Source organism: Felis catus, chromosome E1 (genome assembly GCF_018350175.1).
Source record: "Felis catus isolate Fca126 chromosome E1, F.catus_Fca126_mat1.0, whole genome shotgun sequence".
In the NCBI taxonomy this organism is placed as follows: domain Eukaryota; kingdom Metazoa; phylum Chordata; class Mammalia; order Carnivora; family Felidae; genus Felis; species Felis catus.
Window position 1 is genome coordinate 19,858,055 of NC_058381.1, and position 7,768 is coordinate 19,865,822.

A 7,768-nucleotide genomic window follows, 5' to 3' on the forward strand; every position below is an offset into this window, starting at 1 on the left:
ATTTTCAGTCTCCAACCATCCATATCAAAGAAGGCCAGTGTATTATATGACTTAGGAGAACACTAGTTACTATAACATATGAACTTGAGAACTTCAGTGGCTGGGCACCTGGGTGGCTCAGTGGGTTGAGGGTGTCTGACTTCAGCTCAGGTCATGATCTCAAGGTTTGTGAGTTCGAACCCCACATCAGGCTCTCTGCTCTCAGTGCAGAGCCTGCTTCAGATCTTCTGTCTCTCTCTCTCTCTCTCTCTCTCTCCCTCTTTCTCTGCACCTCTCTGCTTGCACTCTCTCTCTCTCAGAAATAAAAATAAACAAACAAATAAACAAACAAACATTTTTTAAAAAGAATGTCAGGGGCACCTGGGTGGCTCAGTCGGTTAAGTGCCATACTTCGGCTCAGGTCATGATCTCGCGGTTCGTGGGTTCGAGCCCTGCGTCGGGCTCTGTGCTGACAGCTCAGAGCCTGGAGCCTGCTTGTGATTCTGTGTCTCCCTCTCTCTCTGCCCCTCCCCCACTCTCTCTCTCTCTCTCTCTCTCTCTCTCTCTCAAAAATTAAACATTAAAAAAAATTAAAAAAAAAAAAAGGAATGTCAGTGGCAAAATAGGATAGAAATTTATTTCTCACTAGTTAATTTCAGTGTTCTAGTGGACAGGCAGCTTTTCTCCGTGTCGGTGACTCTGAGACCCAAGCTTCTTCTGTCTTGTGGCTCTACATTCCCCTGGGACCTCTTTACAGCCAATGGAAAGATAACAAAAAAAAAGCAAGAAGCTCCACTGCTTCTTAAAAGTTGACCCACGAGGGACACCTGGGTGGCTTAGTTGGTTAAGCATCCAATTCTTGATCTCACAGTTCATGAGTTTGGGTCTTGCAGAGCCTGCTTGGGATTCTCTTTCTCTGCCTCTCCCCCCTTCAAAATGAATAAATAAACATTAAATAAAAAGTTGACCCATGAGTAGTGCACATCACTTCCACCCACATGTCATTGATGACAACTAGCCACATGGCCACAGTGGTAGCAAGACTGGGAGAAAATATTTGCAAAAAATATATATTTGAGGGGCACCTGGCTGACTCAGCTGGAAGAGCATGTGAATCTTGATCTCAGGGGTGTGGGTTTGGGCCCCATGTTGGGTGTAGAGATTACTTAAAAATAAAATCTTTAAAAAAATTTTTTTTATATTTAAATATATATATATTTGACAAAGTTCTTGTGTTGAGAATATATAAATAATATATATAATAGGAATGTATTATATGCAGGATATATATCTTGAATTTATACACAGGATATATAAAGAACTCTTATAACTCAATAACAAGAACACCAACAACTCAGTTGGAAAACGGTCAAAAGACTTGAAAAGACACTTCACCAAAGAAAATATACAGACGGCAAGTAAGCACATGAAAAGATACTAAACATCATTGGCCATTAGGGAAGTTCAAATCAAAACCACAATCAGGTACAAGGGCACATCACTGGAATGGCTAAAATGCAAGTGTCCCAAGTGTTGACGAGGAAGTGGGAGCAACTGAAACTCACAGACGATGATGATGACAATGAAAAATGGTACAACCACTTTGGAAAACAGTTTGGAAATCTTCTTAAATATAAGATGCTTAAGGTTTTTTTTTCTTTAATGTTTCCTCATTTTTGAGATAGAGAGTGAGCACGTGTGAGTGGGGGAGGGGCAGAGACAGAGGGGCACAGGGGATCTGAAGTGGGTTCTGTAATGACAGCAGCGAGCGAGATGCCAGGCTCAACCACGCGAACCGTGAGGTCATGACCCGAGCTGAAGTCAGATGCTCAACCAACTGAGCACCCAGGTGCCCTGAAGATATTTACATTTTTTAAAGTTATATATCACCGACCCCAATTATTTTAGAATATGCTTTTTCTTTCCAGAAATACATGGGACATTTAAGAAATTTGATTACATTAGGTCTCAACAATATCAAAAGATTGGTATCCTATAGACCACTTTCTCTGGTCACAATACAATTAAATTTGAAGTCAATTACAAGCAGAAAAATAGGAAAAATGTGTGCGCAAATTAACCACATTTTTTAAAGTCATAGGTTAAATAATAAATCAGTGGAAATTTTTAAATATTCTATTTTTAAATAATAACAGTACTATATATCAAAATACGAGAGTTTACCTAAAGCATTACAGTGCTAATTGGAAATATATACTTTTATATATTTATATTACATATTAAGTAACACACACACACACACACACACACACACAAAACTAGCAGAACAAACCCAAAGAAAGTTGTAAAGGAGAAAATAATTTTTAAAAGAAAGTAATAGGGGCGCCTGGGTGGCGCAGTCGGTTAAGCGTCCGACTTCAGCCAGGTCACGATCTCGCAGTCCGTGAGTTCGAGCCCCGCGTCGGGCTCTGGGCTGATGGCTCGGAGCCTGGAGCCTGTTTCCGATTCTGTGTCTCCCTCTCTCTCTGCCCCTCCCCCGTTCATGCTCTGTCTCTCTCTGTCCCAAAAATAAATAAACGTTGAAAAAAAAAATTTTTTTTTTAAATAAAAAAAATAAAAGAAAGTAATAAAAATAAAAGCACGGTGGGGCGCCTGGGTGGCTCAGTCGGTTAAGCGTTCGACTTCGGCTCAGGTCACGATCTCACAGTTTGTGACTTCGAGCCCCGTGTCAGGCTCTGTGCTGACAGCTCGCACCTTAGAGCCTGGAGCCTGTCTCCATCTCTCTGCCCCTTCCCTACTTATGCTCTGTCTCTTTCTCTCCCAAATATAAATAAACATTAAAAAAATTTTTTTAAATAAGAGCACAGAATAATGAAATAGAAAATAAAGGCATATACACGAAACCAATATTTGGTTCTTTTAACAGATTGATAATACTAACAAACCTTTGGCAACATTGACCTAGAAAAAGAATAACAGAAGGTATAGTATAGGTTGGAAAAATAGAGAACATTATAAACCATTTTATGTTAATAAATTTGAAAACTTAGAAACCATGGACAAATTCCCAGAAAAATAAGCAGACTCAAGAAGAAATTAAAAGCCTGAATAGTCCTATAACCATTAAGAAAATGGACTCAGCAGTTAAAGTTTTTGCCACAAGGAAAACACCAGTTTACTAGTAACTTCTACCAATCATTCAAGAACAATTAACTCCACTATCATACAAACCCTTTCAAATTATAATAAAGAAAGAAACACCCCCCCCCCATTCATGTTAGCATATAATTCAGGTTAGCATAAAATTAATGCCTAACTGACAAGGACAGTGCACAAAAGAAAAATTATGAGACAATTTCACTGATGGACATAGTTGCAAAACGCTTTTTTAAGAGTTAGCAGGACCCACAACTCTATGGTCAACTAATCTTTGACAAAGCAGGAAAGAATATCCAATGGAAAAAAAAAACCAGTCTCTTCAACAACTGGTGTTGGGAAAACTGGACAGCAACGTGCAAAAGAAGAAAACTGGACCATTTTCCTACACCATACACAAAAATAAATTCAAAATGAATGAAAGACCTAAATGTGAGACAGGAAATCATCAAAATCCTAGAAGAGAACACAGGCATCTTTGACATCAGCTGTAGCAAATTCTTACTAGGCAAGGGAAACAAAAGCAATAATAAACTACTGGGACTTCATTAAGATAAAAAGCTTCTGCACAGTGAAGGAAACAATCAACAAAATTAAAAGGCGACCTTTGAAATGGAGCCTGCTTGGGATGTTTGCAAATGACATACATAATAAAAAGTTAGTATCCAAAATATATAAAGAACTTATAAATCTCAACACCCAAAAAACAAATAATCCAGTAATGGGTAGGAGACACAAATAGACACTTTTCCAAAGAAGACATCAGATGGCTAACAGACACATGAAAAAATACTCAACATCACTCATCATCAGGGAAATACAAATCAAAACCACAATGAGGAGCACCTGGGTGGTTCAGTCGGTTAAGCATCTGGCTTCAGTTCAGGTCATGATCTCAGTTTGTGAGTTCGAGCCCCGTGTTGGGCTCTGTGCTGACAGCTCAGAGCCTGGAGCCTGCTTCAGATTCTGTGTCTCCTCCTCTCTCTCTGCCCCCACCCCACTCACACTCTGTCTCTCTCTCAAAAATAAATAAACGTTAAAAAAAATTAAAAAAAAAAAACACAATGAGAGCACCTCACACCTGTCAGAATGGCTAAAATTAATGACACAGGAAACAACAAGTGTTGGCGAGGATGCAGAGAAAGGGGAACCCTCTAACACTGTTGGTGGGAATGCAAACTGGTGCAGCTACAGTGGAAAATAGTATGGAGGTTCTCAAAAAGTTAAAAATAGAATTACCTTACCATTGAGCAATTGTACTACTAGGTATTTACCCAAAGGATACAAAAATACTGATTCGGGGTTGCCTGGGTGGCTCAGTTGGTTAAGCGTCCAACTCCTGATTTCAGCTCAGGTCATGATCTCACAGTTTGTGAGTTCAAGCCCAAGTTGGCCTCTTTGATGACAGTGCGGAGCCTGCTTGGGATTCTCTCTTTCTCTCTCTCTCTCTCTCTTCCCCTCCCCTGTTCGTGCTGTCTCTCACTCCTTCTCTCTCAAAATAAATAAACATTTAAAAAATGCTGATTCAAAGGGATACATGCACCCCCATGTTTATTGCTATAATATTGCAACATTATCAACAATAGCCAAATTATGGAATCAGCTCAAATGTCCATCAACTGAAAAATAGATAAAGAAGATGTGGTGTGTGTGTGTGTGTGTGTGTGTGTGTGTGTGTGTATAATGGAATATCACTCAACCATCAAAAAGAATGAAATCTTGCCATTTGCAACGACGTGGATGGAGCTTGAATGTATTATGCTAAGCAAAATAAGTCATTCAGAGAAAGACAAATCCCATATGATTTTACTCATATAGGGAATTTAAGAAACAAAACAGTGGAACATGGGTGGGGACGGGGGTTGGGGAGGAGAGAGGTAAACCATAAAATAGACTCTTAACTCTAGAGAGAAAACTGAGAGATGCTGGAGGGGAGGTGGGGACCGGATGGGTTAAACAGCTGATGGGGATTAAGGAGGGCACCCCACGCTGAGCATGGAGCCTGTTTTAGATTCTCTCTCTCCCTCTGCCCCCTCCCCATGTCACACTCTCTCTCTCTCTAAAAAAAAAAAAGAAAAGAAAAAGAAAAAGGAAAAATTTTAAATTTAAAAAAGATGTGGAAGAAAAAATTAATTAATTAATTAATTAAATGATAAAAATAAAAATTAGCAAACTAATTCTGGCAATGTATAAAAACAGTCATGGCCAAGTTGTGCTTGTTGCAGGAATACAAGGCAGTTTTAATGTGAGAAAATCAAACCCATAATTCACACAGATCAAAGGAGAAAAAATGATCATCTCAGTAAATTAAAACATTTTTGATAAATTTAAATATCCATTCATGGGACGCCTGGGTGTCTCAGTAGTTAAGCGTCTTACTTCAGCTCAGGTCATGATCTCACGTTCATGAATTCGAGCCCCACGTTGGGCTCTGTACTGACAGCTCAGAGCCTGGAGCCTGCTTCAGAGCCTGTGTCTCCCTCTCTGTCTGCCCCTCCCTCGCTTGCACTCTGTCTCTATCTCTCTCTCTCTCCCTCTCAAAAATAAATAAACATTAAAAAGATTTTTTAAATATCCATTCATGACCAAATAACGGTCCTGGTCAAAGGGTCAAAAATAAATCCTTACAAAGCTAGAAGCAGAATTTCCTTAACCTCCTACAGTATATCTACAGAAAACTTACAGCAAAAATCCCATGTAACAGTGAAACGTTGAACATTTTTCCCTTTGAGACCAAAAAAAGAGTAACTGCTTATATTTTCATTCAACATTGTACTGGAGGAAGAGAAGAGAAAGCATAAGACTGAAAAGAAGAAATGAAACACTCATTATTCATATATATTAACCACTACATGGAAAACACAAAAATCTATAGAGAAATTACTAGCTGTAGTTAGAGAGTTTAGCAAGGCTGCTGAACAACAACAAAAAAAAATCAATATACAAAAGTCAATGAATTTCTACAATCAGCAACAAATAAAAAAGTAATTTTTAAAACGATAACCATGCCAAAAATATTAACTGCAATGAATAAATCTAATAAAAGCTATGTAAGTGCTTTATAGAGAAAATCATAAACCCTTTTAAAACACATTATAGAAGATCTAAAAAATGGGGGGTTTCATGGATACCTTTTCATTTTAATGTATGTTTCTGCTAAATGTTCAAAATTAACTCTTTGAAAACACACATAAAAACAATTTTAATTTTTTTAAGTTTATTTTGAGAGAGAGAGTGAGTAGTGTGTGAGCATGTGACTGTGTACAAGTGGGGGAGGGGCGGAGAGAGAGGGAGAGAGAATCCCAAGCAGGCTCCATGCTGTCAGCATGCAGCCTGACTTAAGAACTGTGAGATCATGACCTGAGCCGAAATCTAGAGTCAGACACGTAACTGACTGAGCCACCCAGACGCCCCAAAACAATTTTGATTTTTAAGGATTTTATTATATTCATTCAAATATCGCTGGCCTATCTACGGAGCACCCGGACAAAAACAATTACGGTTACATTCGGTCACAGTAACTGTTTTACCAGTTTCAGTAATAGGAATTACATAGCTGTACACATATTTTTTAATCTTGTCATCATGAGGGTACATGTGTCAAGGTAGGAGGATAAAACACATTTAACGTTTTGTTAATTTGATGCATAACTTCTAAATATTTGGACATATTGTCATCTGTGGGCCTCCTGTGTTCTCGACATGGGCCCCGCGGACGTTAGGGGGCAGGCCTGATGAGGGGCAACGCAGAGGTCCTGGCTGTGGTCAGGGAACCCATCTCTGGCTCCTGCGGACTTTCGTGGAGGGCACCAGTCCAGGTGAGTCCTACTTGGGAAGGTCAGTCACGCCCCATGAAGATGGTTCCTGAGAAGAAGCTGGCAGGGGTTGGGGAGGTGGAGGCAGGTAGGGGGAGGCCCTATGGGCAAACCAATTCATGCTGCTAAGTGAGGAACCTAAGTATTTGAGGCTCCTTACTCTGTTGAGTCAGGGCTGGACGATGGTCATGTTTGCCAGGAAGTTCTAGAGAGAAGTCTGGGGATCACGAGAAAGAGAAACAATTGTTCCTTTCTGCCCATGCTTGAGCAAAATCTGACATTCACTCAACAAACACTTCCAGAGTGCTAATCAGCATCGGCATGAACACCAGTAAGATTTACTGAGCATTGATGTCCCCAGTCCCTGTGAGGTGACTTTTACATACAACCATCTAAAATACACATTATAGGGGCGCCTGGGTGGCGCAGTTGGTTAAGCGTCCGACTTCAGCCAGGTCACGATCTCGCGGTCCGTGAGTTCGAGCCCCGCGTCAGGCTCTGGGCTGATGGCTCGGAGCCTGGAGCCTGTTTCCGATTCTGTGTCTCCCTCTCTCTCTGCCCCTCCCCCGTTCATGCTCTGTCTCTCTCTGTCCCAAAATAAATAAAAAACGTTGATAAAATACACATTATACACAATAGCCATGTGAATTAGGAGCTGTTATTTTCCCAGTTTTACAGATGATGAAGCTGAAGCTTGATATGAAGTGATTTGTCCAGGGTCATCCAGTTTGTACACGACAGAGCCAGGATTTGAGTCTGGATCAGCTTGGGTGTCTCTGGGTCTACACCCCATGCTGAGTGCCAGCACCGAAATTATAGAAGTGAGTCAGTCAGACTCACCCTTACCTGCGAGGACG